Source organism: Humulus lupulus, chromosome X (assembly GCF_963169125.1).
Source record: "Humulus lupulus chromosome X, drHumLupu1.1, whole genome shotgun sequence".
Lineage (NCBI taxonomy): Eukaryota > Viridiplantae > Streptophyta > Magnoliopsida > Rosales > Cannabaceae > Humulus > Humulus lupulus.
Genome location: NC_084802.1, coordinates 121,875,491 through 121,891,090, shown reverse-complemented (window position 1 = coordinate 121,891,090; position 15,600 = coordinate 121,875,491). Strand labels below are relative to the sequence as shown.

Below are 15,600 nucleotides of genomic sequence, written 5' to 3'. Positions count from 1 at the left end.
GCGTTTAAATTTTAAGTTATAAATATTTTTTCCCTGCTACTAATTTATGCTTGATGCGCTATTATTTTTATTTCAATGGAGTTTCATTCACTTTACTTTCGAAAATCATTATCAAATTCTGAAGTAGATACTTTATAGTGAAGTACTAGTCTCATACCATATACACTTTATGTGTCTGTAGTCAAGTCATGGTGAGCAAATTGTTTTACTTTACCCGATACAACTTCTAACCTATAGCTTGTGGAAGTTAACTCACATAAAGGACGGATTAATCAAGGAAAAATGGTGTTTGGGCAAGTTGTGATTGGTCCCCCTGGTTCAGGAAAAACCACATACTGCAATGGCATGTATCAGTTCTTGAAACTCATCGGGGGGGTAAACTATTTTACTTTTGTAAAATGGGGTTGTTTTTCAATCCTGATTATTATGCTATTTTTACTCATAAAATGAACTTTTAAAGTTGCTATTCAATCTTGATCTTGCTAATGATTCGTTGCTCTTCAGCAGTGCTTCCATTATTTATTGGTTTAGCATATTTTTTTCACGTACTCCAGGTCATTTTAAACATCAATTAAGAAGCTGGTTCATTCTTCAGTTATATTTCTTATTTAGGTGACAAATGTCAACTTGATTCTTGTTAATTTGCAGATCACTGTCTTCTTTTTTATTTCCCTGGCCAAGTAGATTTAGTTTTTCTTCACTCCAATGCCAAGAATGTGATAGGAATTTAGATGTGAAAATTACTATTAAGCCTTGATTATTGATATTCAATCTCAGAAATACAAGAGAGAAGAAAGTAGTGGGGGAAATTCGAGGATACCCTAAGCCTCCGAATAAATTCCAAAGAATTCCCACAATTACAAAATAATTCCACACCCACTACAAATCTCTTTCTTCTATTTTTACACTCTCCACAACTAGAATATTCCTACACATTCTAGAACCATCTCAACCCTCTCCCTTTTGCCACCTATCCTAACACTACTCCCCTCCCCAAAAGTCACCTTGTCCTTAAGGTGACGGAAGTGGTTAACAACATATTCCCTAGTACAAGAGATTATAGGGGTAGCAGAGTCATTGCTGCCCAAAGATATATGGAGAAGAATGACGTAAGTACTGACAAAATTAGAATCCACCACCATAGTCCATAGGTACAGAAGATGAAACAAGAACGGAGTGCTATATTTGTATGAGTGAGTACCTTGACCCCTTGTAGATGTCATGGGCCCCAGCAAGGAATCACACTTACAAACCATATAATCCAAAATGGTAAACCCAATAAAACGATGAGCATATTGTTGCGAAATTTTTTAAGTGTGGAAGTGTACTCGTAAGCAAATAATATAATAAAAGTAAATTTTATCCTCTCCTCAACGAGTGTTCAAACAAAAATTGTAAAAATCAACACCAAACAATTTGGGGTACAGATAATTTATGATGATTTAATTAATTGAAACTAAAAGACTAAATGAAAGAATTAAAATAAACCTTTAAAACTAAGCTAGGAAATGACAATTTGTGATTAATATTAAGATAAAAGTTAGGCATAATGAATCCCCCTAATTTGCATTTCAATCCCTATTGTTGTGAGAAAATTCAAAGACACAATTTACTCTTGTAACTAAGATTTGAACAATTGTTCATGCCATTTTTCCAAATGCACATGTTAGAGTTCTCATAATTAAACCTACATATTCCTATATTAATCCAATTTCAAGAACACCAATTCAATCCTAAATCTTACAAGTTTGCAAGGTGAATAAATTATTCCTAAATTATTCACTAATCAATAGCAAAATTATCAAACATGCATCAATCAAGAATTTCCACCAATTTTAACCATTCCGGAATTAAAACTAGCTTGTTTCTCACCTAAGTTGATCATTCTCATGCAAGAGTTTGCACAATAAATATAGCTTAAATGAACAAGAGAAAAATTGCATAAAACATTACCCCTAACACTTTGGGGTTAAATTCAAATTAGGGTTCATCAATATCCCTAACACAAACAAATTAGCTCATAATCAAAATACCAAAATCACCACAATATATATTCAACATTATCTCAAGAGTTCAAGATGAGAAAAATAAAATTATAGGAAAAGAGAATTTAGAAAGACAAACCAAAATGATAGAAATCTTCTATTAATTGCCCTCTAACTCTTCTTCTTCTTCTTCTAGCTTCATTCTCCTAGGTTTTTCCTCCTTTTCTTGGTGTTTTTCAGCTAAAAAATGCAGATAAAAAATGGTCCCTCATGGTGTTGGGCAGCTGAGTCTTTTTTGAAGATGATCCCTCTCTCTCTAGGGTTCCAAAAATGGGTATAAACTTTTTTATTTTTTCTTCTACACGTAGGAACCACTCTCTCCTCCAAAAATGTCAGCTCCTTTCCATCTCATCCTCCCACTATTTAGGTCACTCCACCTCATTTAATCACATATGTCGAAATTGGAAGCCCAAGAGTAAAACAACGAGCATATCAAAAATTTGTAAGCCCAAAAGTAAAATGATTTAGCATATCCCAAAAATGTAAGCCCAATAATAAAACAATTAGCAGAACCTATCGTATCAAAGACAAACCAAGTGCAACAACCATCCTTGACCACTCAAAATAATCTATAACCTAGACTATTTTGTTCTCATCGAGCCACTGCCCACCGCTAATCCCTTGAATCCATCGTCCTCTATCAAAAACCCAGCACTGTATTCTCTCCATCTATGTCAGTGCTAAGGTCAAACATAGAAACCGGACCCCACTTGCAACATTACAGAGTAAATACATTCCCTGTATAGCAACTTCCACTTTAGAAACACTCTGCAATTTCCTTCCAACAACATGTAAAATAATAACGTCTTCAACAAATACAAACTCAATATAGGTCGTACTTTCATCAATAAGATTTCGATCAAGTGCAAGAGCTTGCTCCTGGACTACAGGCTCAAAATCACAAACAAGGCTTTCCAATGAGGAAGCTTAAAGTTCTCCCAATATGCCTTCCTTACATGTGGTGTCCGCAAGAAACATCAAGTTTTCTAAGGCCCATAAGGCATTTAATCTCAAAGATGAATCCATTGATTTTGATAACTGAACTAGTTGTGTTCCACCACCGCATCGTATGAAAATGAACCTACGTTTGGTAAAATCAAGAAAAATGTTGCCAATAACATTGAGAGCGGCAACCATTTGCATAGCAATTCCCTTTAAAAAAAAACACGTCCATCACAGCCCATTTGCCTAAGCCAAATTGAAAAAGTGACATTATCATGATGGCTGGTCCTATCCCAAATGACATACCTGATTGCCCAAATGGATTTCTGGAAGCTTGTCCATGTAGGAAACTCCCAAAATGTGGTTCTTCTCCCTCTGTCAAAAATCAAACTCTGCAAGTGTGCCATTTGCTGCAGCATAATACCCAAATCTATGATCTTGACTCCACTGCCTCCTTGCCTTGCAACCACCGCAGTGACCACCGAAACAAAAGTTAAATCCAACATGTGCATCACCTCCTGCTGCCATTTTTGCACTTAGAGCAGGTGAGCAGAAGAGAAGAGGCACAAGAAGTCGTCAAAAGCAAGATCAGGTTTGCAGATAGAATTTCCTCGCCTTAGACTCAAAACTGATGACACAAGGGTTTGTAAATTTTTTCTTAAATATTGGGCCTGATCCCTACATGGGCCCATGATGTTGGGCTTCAAACCAAGATAGGAAAAAATTAGATGGTCTTGGGCATCAGTAGGGCATGTGACGTGCCTTGCGTTTGTGCCCACTCCACTTAGACAGAAAGAATGGCGACCCTGGCCTCTTCAACAATGACCAGCCGCGCGGCTCCTTCGGAACTGAGTTGTGACTCTTGTGAGTATCCCCCACGTAGACCAAGTCGAAGGACTGTCGTGCCCTAAACTGACTCTGCCAGCTAAGAACTTTAACCCCACTTAGAGAAGGTAATCTAAGAGAGTCTCCAACTCAGGTGGTATTCAATGGAGCTAAGAGTGCCTTCTACGGTCCCGGTACTCTGAGATTCAACTTCGACGATCAGTCCTTACACTCACCTCATCAATCCACAATAAGTCCAGAAGCAGCAATGACCACTTCCTCGAATGTGTTGGATGAGCCAAATGGTTTCAAGTGTCTCGCAGACACCATATTGATAGTTGAATTCACCGTTGCCCCAACATGTATGATTCCTTTAGCATGGTTGTAGTCGTCATTCGTGTTCCCAATGGTCGTCACTCAATCGACTCCTTCCTTTAGCGGCATTAGTTGCTGCAACGATTTGAGTCCCTTGCATTGGAGCAACTGAGTTAGGTGACCAATAATGAAATCGAGCTTCTTATCGAGTCTCTGAACATTCGATTTGATCATGGAAATTTCCTTGGGAAACTGTTGAAACTCAAATTTGACTTTCGAGATCTCCTGACGAAAATCAAACTGAATCAACTCCAAACAATCGTCCAATTCAACCGCACATCACTTTTCTTTGGGCCCACTGAGGATCAAAGTCTCTAATACCACTTTGATAGGAATTTAGATGTGAAAATGGCTATTAAGCCTTGATTATTGATATTCAATCTCATAAATACAAGAGAGCGGAAGGTAGTAGGGGAAATTCGAGGATCCCCTAAGCCTCCCAATGAATTCCAAGGAATTCCCACAATTACAAAATAATTCCACACCCACTACAACCTCTCTTCTTCTATTTATACACTCTCAACAACTAGAGTATTCCTACACATTCTAGAACCATCTCAATCCCCTCCATTTTGCCACCTAAACTATACAATTCAGCCAATTGTCATGGCTAAAACAATCCATATCCCCTATCCTAATAGAATGTTGTCATGAAACTCATACAGGTTAAACTATAGTGTATCATATGAGTATGTGTAGAAATATCATTGTAAATACCTAGAGTATTTTGTACAACTAACTTTAGGTTGTAATTGACAGGTAAATTTAGGTTGCATTTTTTCCTTAATTTTTGTCTAGTTCTTTGTATTCAACCTATATATAGGCCATACTATTCATCAATAAAATGAGATTAGAAATATTATTCACAAAATTCTACATGGTATCAGAGCATTTGTAGTCCGAAATTAGAAATCTTTCCAATTTTTTTTTTTTGCCCTTTCTTAAAAAAGTTAGGGTTTAGTTCTTTGAGGCTCAGTCTTAGAAATTCATTTTAAAGTTGTCTTCTAATCTCACCTCCTGCCGAGAAATCTTGTCCCACCCTCGATCGGCAAAACCCCAAAGTTTGGGGTCCAAAATAGTGGCACGTGAGTCATATGTGCCGCCTAAACCTCCAGCGGCTTCTCCCATGCGCTGCGCGCGTGATAGCGCCTCCAACCACCTTTCTTTAGCGTCTTCCTCCTCGACATTCCCTGCTTTGGCCGTGACTCTTTATTTGGGCTTCTCCCACGATTTCATCAAAAAGTTGCATCTTTGGCTAAGTTTTTTCTTTATTCTACGTGTGCATCAATTATTTTTTGAAAAATATTATTTTGTCTTTGCTGCATAATCTCATAAAAAAAAATTCAGTTCATGGCTACTCTAGCCAACCCATCTTCCTCAGAAATACCCTCAACAATTAAATTTCCAAATTCAATGACTACTCAATCTCAGTCACTAAATCTCATAAATCTTTATCAAATTCATGGGAGTCCTCTATAAACCCTTTGTCACAACGTCAGCTCCTTCTCAAAAGACCAAAGTCAGCCACCTCTTAAACCGCATTTGAATCCTCTTCGACAGTTTATGAAGTAGCCAAACTCACCCTCAACCGAGGCAAATGTTAGTATAGTCTGTCATCAAGGTTCTACATCTCACACATTTACTGCAACCTCCAACAAAGGTACTTGGATAGTTGATTCAGGGGCTTCCGACCACATGACGGGTGATTTCCAAGTCTTCACCACCTTCAAACCATGTGCTCATTCCCACACAGTCAGAATTGCTGATGGATCTCTCTCAAAAGTGATAGGGACTGGATTTGTAACATTATCAGATGACCTTATCCTTTCATCTGTTTTATTTGTCCATAAACTAAATTGAAATCTTCTTTCAATAAGTAGACTTACTTGAGATCTGGATTGTGTTACTAAATTCTATCCAAATCTTTGTGAATTTCAGGTTGAGGACTCGGAGAAGGTGATTGGCAGTGTTGAAATGCATGATGGGCTCTATATCCTCAAGAATTCTTCTAAAAGTAAACAAGTTCACAAATCAAGTTGTGGTAACCATTCCAATTTAGATTCTGTTTTCAATTCTGTGTCTGGTTCGAATGAAAATCTCGTCATGTTGTGGCATTTTCGACTTGGACATCCAAATTTTGGTTATCTTGGAAAACTATTTCCTTAGTTATTTGTCCACAAAAGACCAAAATTCTTTCATTGTGAAGTATGTCAACTTGCTAAACATACTCGAAACTCTTATTCCAGTCTTCCTCACAAACTTTCACAACCTTTTTTCGATGATACATAGTGATATTTGGGGACCCTCACGAGTAACAAATATTAGTGGATCTAGATGGTTTGTATCCTTTATTGATGATCATACTAGGACAACATGGACATTCCTTATGAAAGAAAAATCTGAAACTGCTTCTATTTTTAAAATTTTCCATTCCATGATTCAAAATCAATTTAACTGTAGGATCCAAATTCTGAAAACTGATAATGGAAAGGAATATTTTAACTTCATTCTTGGTCCATACTTGTTAGATAAAGGAATTGTTCACATTAGCTCATGTATTAATACTCCACAACAAAATAGAGTGGCTGATAGAAAAAACAAACATCTTCTTGAAGTTTCTAGATCTATCATGTTCTCAAATCATGTTGCTAAATAGTTTTGGGGGGAAGCCTTACTCACAACGACCTATATCATCAATTGTATGCCCAGCCGTGTACTATAATTCAAAGTCCCAAGAGATTTGTTACTTGCTACATTCCCTCATATCTCAGCCTTTTCCTCAGATCTTTCATTCAAAGCCTTCAGATGTACAACTTTTGTCCATGTTTATGATCACAAAAGAACAAAAGTTGATCCAAAGTCTCACAAGTGTCTCTTCATCGAATATTCCAACACTAAAAAAGGGTACAAATGTTACTCCCCAATTACAAAAAGGGTTTATAACACTATGGATGTCACCTTTTTTGAACATCAATATTTATTTCCCAAATCTGGTCTTCAGGGGGAGCATTCACAGAAATATCAGCTTCGAAAAACTCTTCAGGATCATCAAGCTGCATTTCCTCAACCCAATGTTGTGGCACACGAACATCAAAGTGGTCAGGTTTTGCCATCTTTTCCTATCCAACCAGATCAATTAACTGGTCCTTCCTTGCCTTCTTTTCCTATCCAACCAGATATCAGTCCAGAAAACACATCCAACTCGTCCTTCTCTATAGTCAATCCGACCTCACCTTCATCCTTAGAAAATCCAAGCACTCTTTCAGACTTACCACCACCTCAAACTTAAGCAAAATTTGATATAGGTAACAAAGAACTTTGTGTTTATAGCAGGAGAAAAGTTGGGAATATAGAGGTCATCATGCAAGACAAGAACTGTTCAAACACTCATCAAAGCCCTCTCAACCTTGAAAATCATGAAGGTAAGGATTCTGTGACTCATCGGAAGAGTGTTAGAACTTGTACCAATCACCCCATTGAAAAGTATGTTGCTTATGGTAAACTAACACCTATGTACCAAGCTTTTGTCTCTTCTCTTGATCTTATTCAGATTCCCATAAACATTTATGAGACCTTGAAAAATCCTAAATGGAAGATTGCAGTCGATGAAGAAATGAATGCTCTTGAGAAAAATGGTACTTGGGTTTTCACCGAGTTACCTCAAGTAAAGTGGACAGTTGGTTGTAAGTGGATTTTCACCGTCAAGTATAATTCAGATGGGAGTATCAACAGATTCAAGGCTCAATTAGTTGCCAAAGGGTTCACTCAATCATATGGTGTTGACTATCAGGAGACCTTTGCTCCCGTCTCCAAACTTAGTACTGTAAGAGTTTTATGATCACTTGCTATAAATTGTGATTGACCTTTATATTTATTTGATGTAAAAAAATGCTTTTTTGAATGGGGATCTCGAAGAAGAAGTCTATATGGAAATTCCACCTGGGATGAAGAAACACTCCAGTAGTCGAGTAGTGTGCAAACTTCTCAAATATCTTTATGGCTTGAAACAGTCACCCCGGGCATGGTTTGACAAATTTGTAAACTTAGTTGTCAAACATGGATATACTTAAAGCCAGGCTGAGCATACTCTATTTTTCAAATTCTCTTCAACAGGGAAGCTAGAAATTCTCATTGTCCGTGGATTGCATAATCTTAACTGGAGATAACTTAGGAGAAATTTCAGATCTCAAAAGACTTCTTGCCTTAGAATTTGAAATCAAAGATCTAGGAACTCTCAAATACATTCTTGGTATGGAAGTAGCCCGATCGAAACAAGAATTGTTATATCTCAGCAAAAGTATATCCTAGATCTTCTAAAGGAAACTGGAATGATTGGGAGTAAGCCGGTTGATGCTCCCATGGATCCCAACTTGAAAGTTAATCGAAGAGAGGATTCAACTCCACTAGAGAGGGAGAGCTATCAAAGATTAGTAGGAAAACTAATCTATCTCTCTCATACTATACCTAATATTGCCTTCTCTGTCAGCGTTGTTAGTCAACACATGCACGGTCCTTGTGAGGAGCACGTGGAAGCAGTGTATCATATTCTAAGGTATCTGAAAATGACACTAGGTCTTGGTTTGCACTTTAGAAAACACAACAACTGAGACTTGGAAGTTTACACAGATTGTAGTTGGACTGGAGAACTGGCCGACAGACGATGAACTAGTGGTTATTGCACCTATGCATGGAGTAATTTAGTTACTTGGCGCAGTAAAAAGCAGTCTGTGGTCTCAAGGAGTAGTGCAGAGTCAGAATATCGTGCTTTGGCCTTATGTATTTGTGAAGGGATGTGGATCAAAAGGCTTATGAATGAATTGACGTTTGACTCTTCTGAGTCCTTTAAAATGTACAGTGATAGTCAAGTTGCAGTTAGCATTGCTAAAAATCAGGATCACCACGACCGAACTAAACATGTTGAAATAGACAGACACTTTATTTATGAGAATGTGAATTCAAAGATCATTGAACTCAACTACATTCCTACAAAGACACAAATTGCCAACATCCTAACAAAGTCCTTACCAAGAACAAGTTTTGAAGAATTCAATTCCAAGCTGGGTTTGTATAACATATACAACTCAGCTTGAGGGGGAGTATAGAAATATCATTGTAAATACCTAGAGTATTTTGTACAGCTAACTTTAGGTTGTAATTGACAACTAAGTTTAGGTTGTATTTTTTGTGTAGCTCTTTGTATTCAGCCTATATATAAGTCATACTATTCATCAATAAAATCATATTAGAAGTATTATTTACAAAATTGTACAGTATGTCTTCTATGAACATGTTTGTATTGTTGCTCAGGAGTTTCAACAAACTGAATTGATTTTTGCTCGTTATCTTAATGGGATTATCATTTGATGCAGTTGACTGCTGTGCATCTAGTTGACACCAATCTCTGCAGCGAACCTGGGAAATATGTTAGTGCATTGCTTCTCTCTTTATCAACAATGATCCATTTGGAACTGCCATACCCACACATTAATGTTTTGTCAAAGATTGAGTTAATAGAGAATTATGGAAGGCTGGGTGAGTTTATGGTATTTTTTTTTTTTTTCTGATTTGACATGTTGTGTTTCTGTCTATCTGATCAATACACCTTCTTGTTCCATTAAAATTGTTTTGTTTTGATGTGTTGCAGCCTTTAACTTGGACTTCCATACATATGTTCAAGATTTATCATACTTACAGCACCATCTTGATCAAGATCCTCGCTCTGCTAAGTACGGGTTTTATATTCTTAATATATATTTTAATCTTGTTAAGTGCTACTTCTAACAATCTTCTTATTGAAAATGAATAATGTATTTCAAATATCAGAAACTTGGTAGTTGTTGCTTTAGAAGAAAACTTAATAGACAAATTTATTAGAAGAGCTTTATTACTGACATTAAAATTATTGATACATGTAACCTGAAGTCTTAAGATCATTGCTGAGCGAAACACATACATCATTGATGAAGCTTGAAATTGAATTTGATTTCTGTAGTTCATTTATGTTAATCTAATTTTCACCAGTGACAACAAGATGTTAGACTGGAAAATATTTGTTAGAAACCAGACCTCTTACACAGAAAACACACATACCCTACCATTTGAGCTAGACTCAATTGGCATTTAATATGTTCTTTAGAGCTTAAGAAAGTAAATTCAATTCAGTTGGAAGTTAGGCATTAAGATTTGCAACTGTCATTAACAAAGGAATTGGGTATAGTTGCGATCACAAGCAGCTTGACTTGAGACATGCCTATTCTTTTTTCCTTTTTTAATTGGACAATTCTATGCATATTTGAAGTTTCATTTGGCATATAAATTATGTCTTCTTAGGTTAGCCAAAAGGAAACAGAAATATGTAGGACTAGTCTGAATGCAGGTTATCATTATTGTAGAAACTTACCAAGGAGCTCTGTAATGTGATAGAAGACTACAGTATTGTCGATTTTACAACCCTAGATATTCAGGTCTGTCAATTTTTTTTTGTTTTGGTTGTTGGCATTTTAGTTACATTTAAAATCCGGTAACTCAGTTGTAGTCATTTTCAGGAAAAGAAATTGTAGGGAATACAGTGACGCTCACAGACAAAATAATTGGATACATTTTAGCAGGAGTAGAGGCAAGTGCTGTTGAATTCAGCAAGATGCAGTTGGTCCCGTTGAGTTGCTGTTCATTAGATATAAATTTTTGGCACATATCATTACAGGTACTAAGGGATCCACCCTGGTGGAAGAATCAGTAACTTATGAAATGGTATGTGCGGTCTTCTTTCTCTATATACTACTGGATAAATGGTCTATTGCGATGATTTTGATCTATGTCGTCGCAATAGTTTTATTGTGATGACGTGCTGTTGCAAAATTGCCGTCGCAATAGATTTTTATTGCAAGGACATTAGTAGACGTCCCAATAGCATTTTTATATATATTTATATAATATATGAAATGCTATTATATTAGAGTGATGAGTAATGGTACACACATTTAAATTGCACATTTTTTATATAAAATAATTTGTATTAAATTTTAACCATAGATATTCTTAAGTGGGGACTACATTTTTAATTGTGTGGTTGAGATGTGTGTAAATAGTGTGCAATTTGAGTTTGTCTCAATCATTACTCATTATATTAATGTCTCTAATTGTAGAAACATCCAACATGAATTCCAATAAAATATCTGAAATAGAAGAGTATAGCAGACAATATATTCAAGAAGTCCTTTAAGATTGAAAGAAAAATGAAAAAAAATTACTGCCCCGTTTCATGTATACTAAATTTTATAGCTCTCCAAATTATTATAGTACATGTTTCATAGAAAAGTAAGACTGTTTAAGCAAGGACAAATTGTTATTGGCTATTGCTTAACCATGTGAAAATGTTACAAAATACAACCTCTTCTTCATATTTCCTATTCACAGCAAGTCATCAGAGAATCCCTTGACCTTTGCATGAGTGTGTGCTAGGATAAGATAAGAAGAAGAAGAACAAAAAAAGTAATAAATCAAATGATATCCATGCATGTTAAAAATGATGAAGTAGTTTTTTCTTTTATCATCCGATTCAAATTTCCTAAAGTCTTGTTTGGACCTTTCATTTTAGGAGGGAAAAAAGTAAAATCCAAAAGATTCTATTTTTTTATGTTTAGATTGAATTAATATAGTAAGAATTCTTTTTCTAGAAAAATTAAAACTTAAATGTAGTATAATTTTTTAAAATTTACAACAATTGTAAATATCTTAAAAAAAGAAAATATTAAAAAAAATCTCTTATCAAATTTGTAGAAAATATTTTGCTTCATTTTTTCTCATTTATTTTCCCTCGTAAAAATTTTCTTTACTAAAATCCAAAGTCTAAATTTTTTTATAAATTGTGCTTGATGAGTAGTTTATGATGGATTTCATACTTCCAATTCCTCCGTAAATGGCTAACTGACACACCAACACAACAATAATTAAAGGAATTTTATGTCTAAGATCAAAATTTGCCATGTTAATAAAAACTTAGGGTAGTTCTTTAGTGGTATTCTTAGAAAGGGGACCACCGATGTGCTTCTTATGTTTTTGGCACGTGAACAAGTTATAACCACGATTTTTTTTATATGAAGATGTATATTGTAGTTATAATAGACCTCCCACCAGTTTTTGAGAAAATTTGAATAATTTATTCTGCTAAAATCACGGTTCAACCAACATATTTCACATATAAAAAAAACACAGGCATGCGTGATTTAAACTATTTTTACCTTGATTTTGGCGCAAGAAATTATTCAAAAAATCTCGAAAACTAGTAGGAGATTTATTATAACTATAATATATATCGTCATATAAAAAAATTATCGTTATAAATTATCTACGTGCCGAAACAGAAGAGAGGCACAGCAGTGGTCTCCTATTCAGGGGTGCTACTTGAGAATTTTCCAAAAACTTGAATAATTTACTTTTAGCTATTGTTCAATAACTCTTACTTTGTAAAAATTACCTACCGGAGTAGTAAATTCTAGTGAAAGATTCATGCCAAATTGTTAGCAATAAAATTTTACTGCTGGCACAACATCATTTAATATTCCACCATAGATTGAAAAAGCATTTGACTATGGAAAAAGGTACATCCAAAAACACTTGTTAAAACAACTTCCTGTATCAATAAATTGGTCATGTATTAGAAAAATAACAGGGGTGTTACCTTTTTTATAACTAATATTTCACGAACATCATATTAAAAATAATATGAACAAATAATATTTTATTAGAAGTATTAATTAAAGAATTTCGGTATAGAATAAATAATCTTTATTATTTTTGTAAATCCTAAAATTGACATATTTTATAGAAATATCTTTTTAATTAAAAGATCAATTTCTGTTTCCCTTTATTGTAATTTTTGGAAATTCACTTTCCCTTTTTGTGAATTTCAGATTATATTAGCTTCCTTATTTAGCTTTATATTGTCTCAATTTTATTATAACAGGAAGTTATATCTTGCAAATATTCAGTACTTACCCAAAGTCATTTATGGAATATTTGATTATATATTGTCGTGCAGTTGAAGAATTGACACTCAGGAAACTGAATCTTTAATATCATTAATTGTTCTTTCTATTTTGAGCATGCTTTTGATTCGACACAGGTCTGAGCTGTCCCCACCAAAATCGTATCTGTCGGATCAGAATCTTCTAAAAAGGCAACTCTTCATCAATCAAGAATATCTTCAATTATTCTTGCCTTTATCGGGAGATTCTTTCTCAGCCTTTATGAGCACGAAAAATGACTCTATAAATAGGGCTCTAAAGGCAGTGAGAAAAGTGAACTCTTAGGTGCATAGTTTGTGAGTGTATTGTAATATTTGTGAGAGTTCCTTATTTGTATTCAAGATCATATTCACGTGATCTTGTAGAAATATGAGTGTTTAGTTTTTTGTGGTGAGTTTATATCACGCACATGAGTGAATATACATTGTAATTTGAACACAACTTTTATAGTCTTCGGGAGAAGATTTTTACAAGCCTTGCGTCGGGAGGATGCAAGCACTCGCTGGCCATTGAAAGGAGTTCAAGTGGTTGAGCATTTCAATCAAGATCAGATTAGTGAAGAGAAGTACAACAAAGTTGCGACGAATCTCAAGAGGGAGTCTTGTTTTATTTAAGTCAATATTTTGTACTTGTGATTATTTATTAATTGGTTTTATTCTCTGGGCGTGGCCCCAAGGAGTAGGTTATTCGAAAGATTTTCTGAACCTTGTAAAAACTCGTTGTGTTCTTTATTGTTTTGCACTGTCTTTTTATTGTGTTTAGTTTCTGTCGTGATAAGTTCGGATTCTGTCCTGACAAAATTGCAATCTGTTTAAATAGTTAATTACCATTCCGCACTTTAATTAATTCACATGGTTTAATTAATTTGGTAATTACTAAAAACAGAATTTCAATTGGTATCAAAGCAGGTCACTCATTTCTGAGTGTGATCTTAGTTTATTCCATTTGTTGTTCTTGTTCTTGCAATGTCTTTTTTCACAGATGGAGGCTCCATAACTCGCCCCCCTTTACTCAACGATTCGAACTATCCATATTGGAAAGTTAGAATGAAAGCCTTCATCAAATCTCAAGATGAAAAGGCTTGGAGAGCTGTTTTAAGTGGTTGGACTCCTCCAGCAGAAATCAATGATGTAACTAAGGTAATATATGAACTAGATTGGACTGATGTTGAAGATAAACTGTCCAGTTACAATAACACAGCATTACATGCTATTTTTAATGGTGTTGGTGAAGGTTACATTAAATTGATTTCTTCGTGTGTTTCGGCCAAAGATGCTTGGAAAATCCTTCAAACTCAATTTGAAGGAACTGCTGATGTCAAGCGTTCTAGGATTGTTATGCTCACTACAAAATTTGAAAATTTGAAAATAAATGAAAATGAAACCCTCACTGAATTTTATGAGAAATTGTCAGATATTGCTAACGAATATTTTGCTCTTGGTGAAAAACTTGAAGAGAATGTTTTGGTTCGAAAAATTGTTAGAGTTCTCCCTGACAGGTTTCAGACGAAGCTAACTGCAATTGAAGAAGCAAAAGATCTGGAAAAAATAAAAGTAGAAGAATTGATGGGTTCACTCCAAACTTTTGAACTAAACCAACAAATTAGACAAAAAGGTAAGACAGACGAAATCAAGGAGAAATCTATTGCCTTGAAATCTTCTAAAGAAAATAAGGAAAGTTCGGATGATGAGGATGATGAGATGGCTCTGTTGACAAAAAATTTCCAAAAATACATAAAGAAATTGGGAAACAAAAAGGCCATATCCAAAAGCCCAAAAGGTAATTTTTCTAAACCCTTTGAGACTAATAAAAAGGGTATTCAGTGCAGGGAATGTGAAGGATTTGGAAACATTCAATCTGAGTGTGCAAATACCTTAAAGAAAAAGAATGTTATGACAGCCACGTGGAGTGATCAAGACTCTGAACAGAGTGATGAGGAGGAAAATAGTGTTGCCTTAACCTCTGTTCACAAAGGTATGGTTTTCTCTTCAGTTGATTACAAGGATGTGTTATGCCTTAATAATTCTGTTCAGAATAATGAGAATTCTGACATTGATTCTGATGATTCTGACTTTGATGAGGAGTCATTGAAAGAGTCTTATAAAATAATGTATGATCAATGGATGAAAGTGTGCTATGAGAATTGTCTAATGGCTAGCAATAATAAAAAAAAAAATTGAAAAAATTGAAGAACTTGAGATGATTATTGCTTCCAAAAATGATGAAATTAATTTTTTGAGTAAATAAATTGATCTTTTGCAAAAAGGTGTCAAAATGCTTAATCCTAGATCTGGAATATTGGATGATATTCTTTCTGTAGGAAAAAATGCTGATAATTATAGTGGATTAGGATCTAATGGATCTGAATCCTCAAGAAAAACGGTTTT

General features: G+C 34.9%; 1 pseudogene; it reads left to right on the top strand.

Annotated features, from left to right (window-relative positions):
- The first annotated feature begins 282 nt into the window (after positions 1–282).
- LOC133806210 (GPN-loop GTPase QQT1-like) lies at positions 283–11,347 on the top strand (annotated as a pseudogene).
- Positions 11,348–15,600: the final 4,253 nt, after the last annotated feature.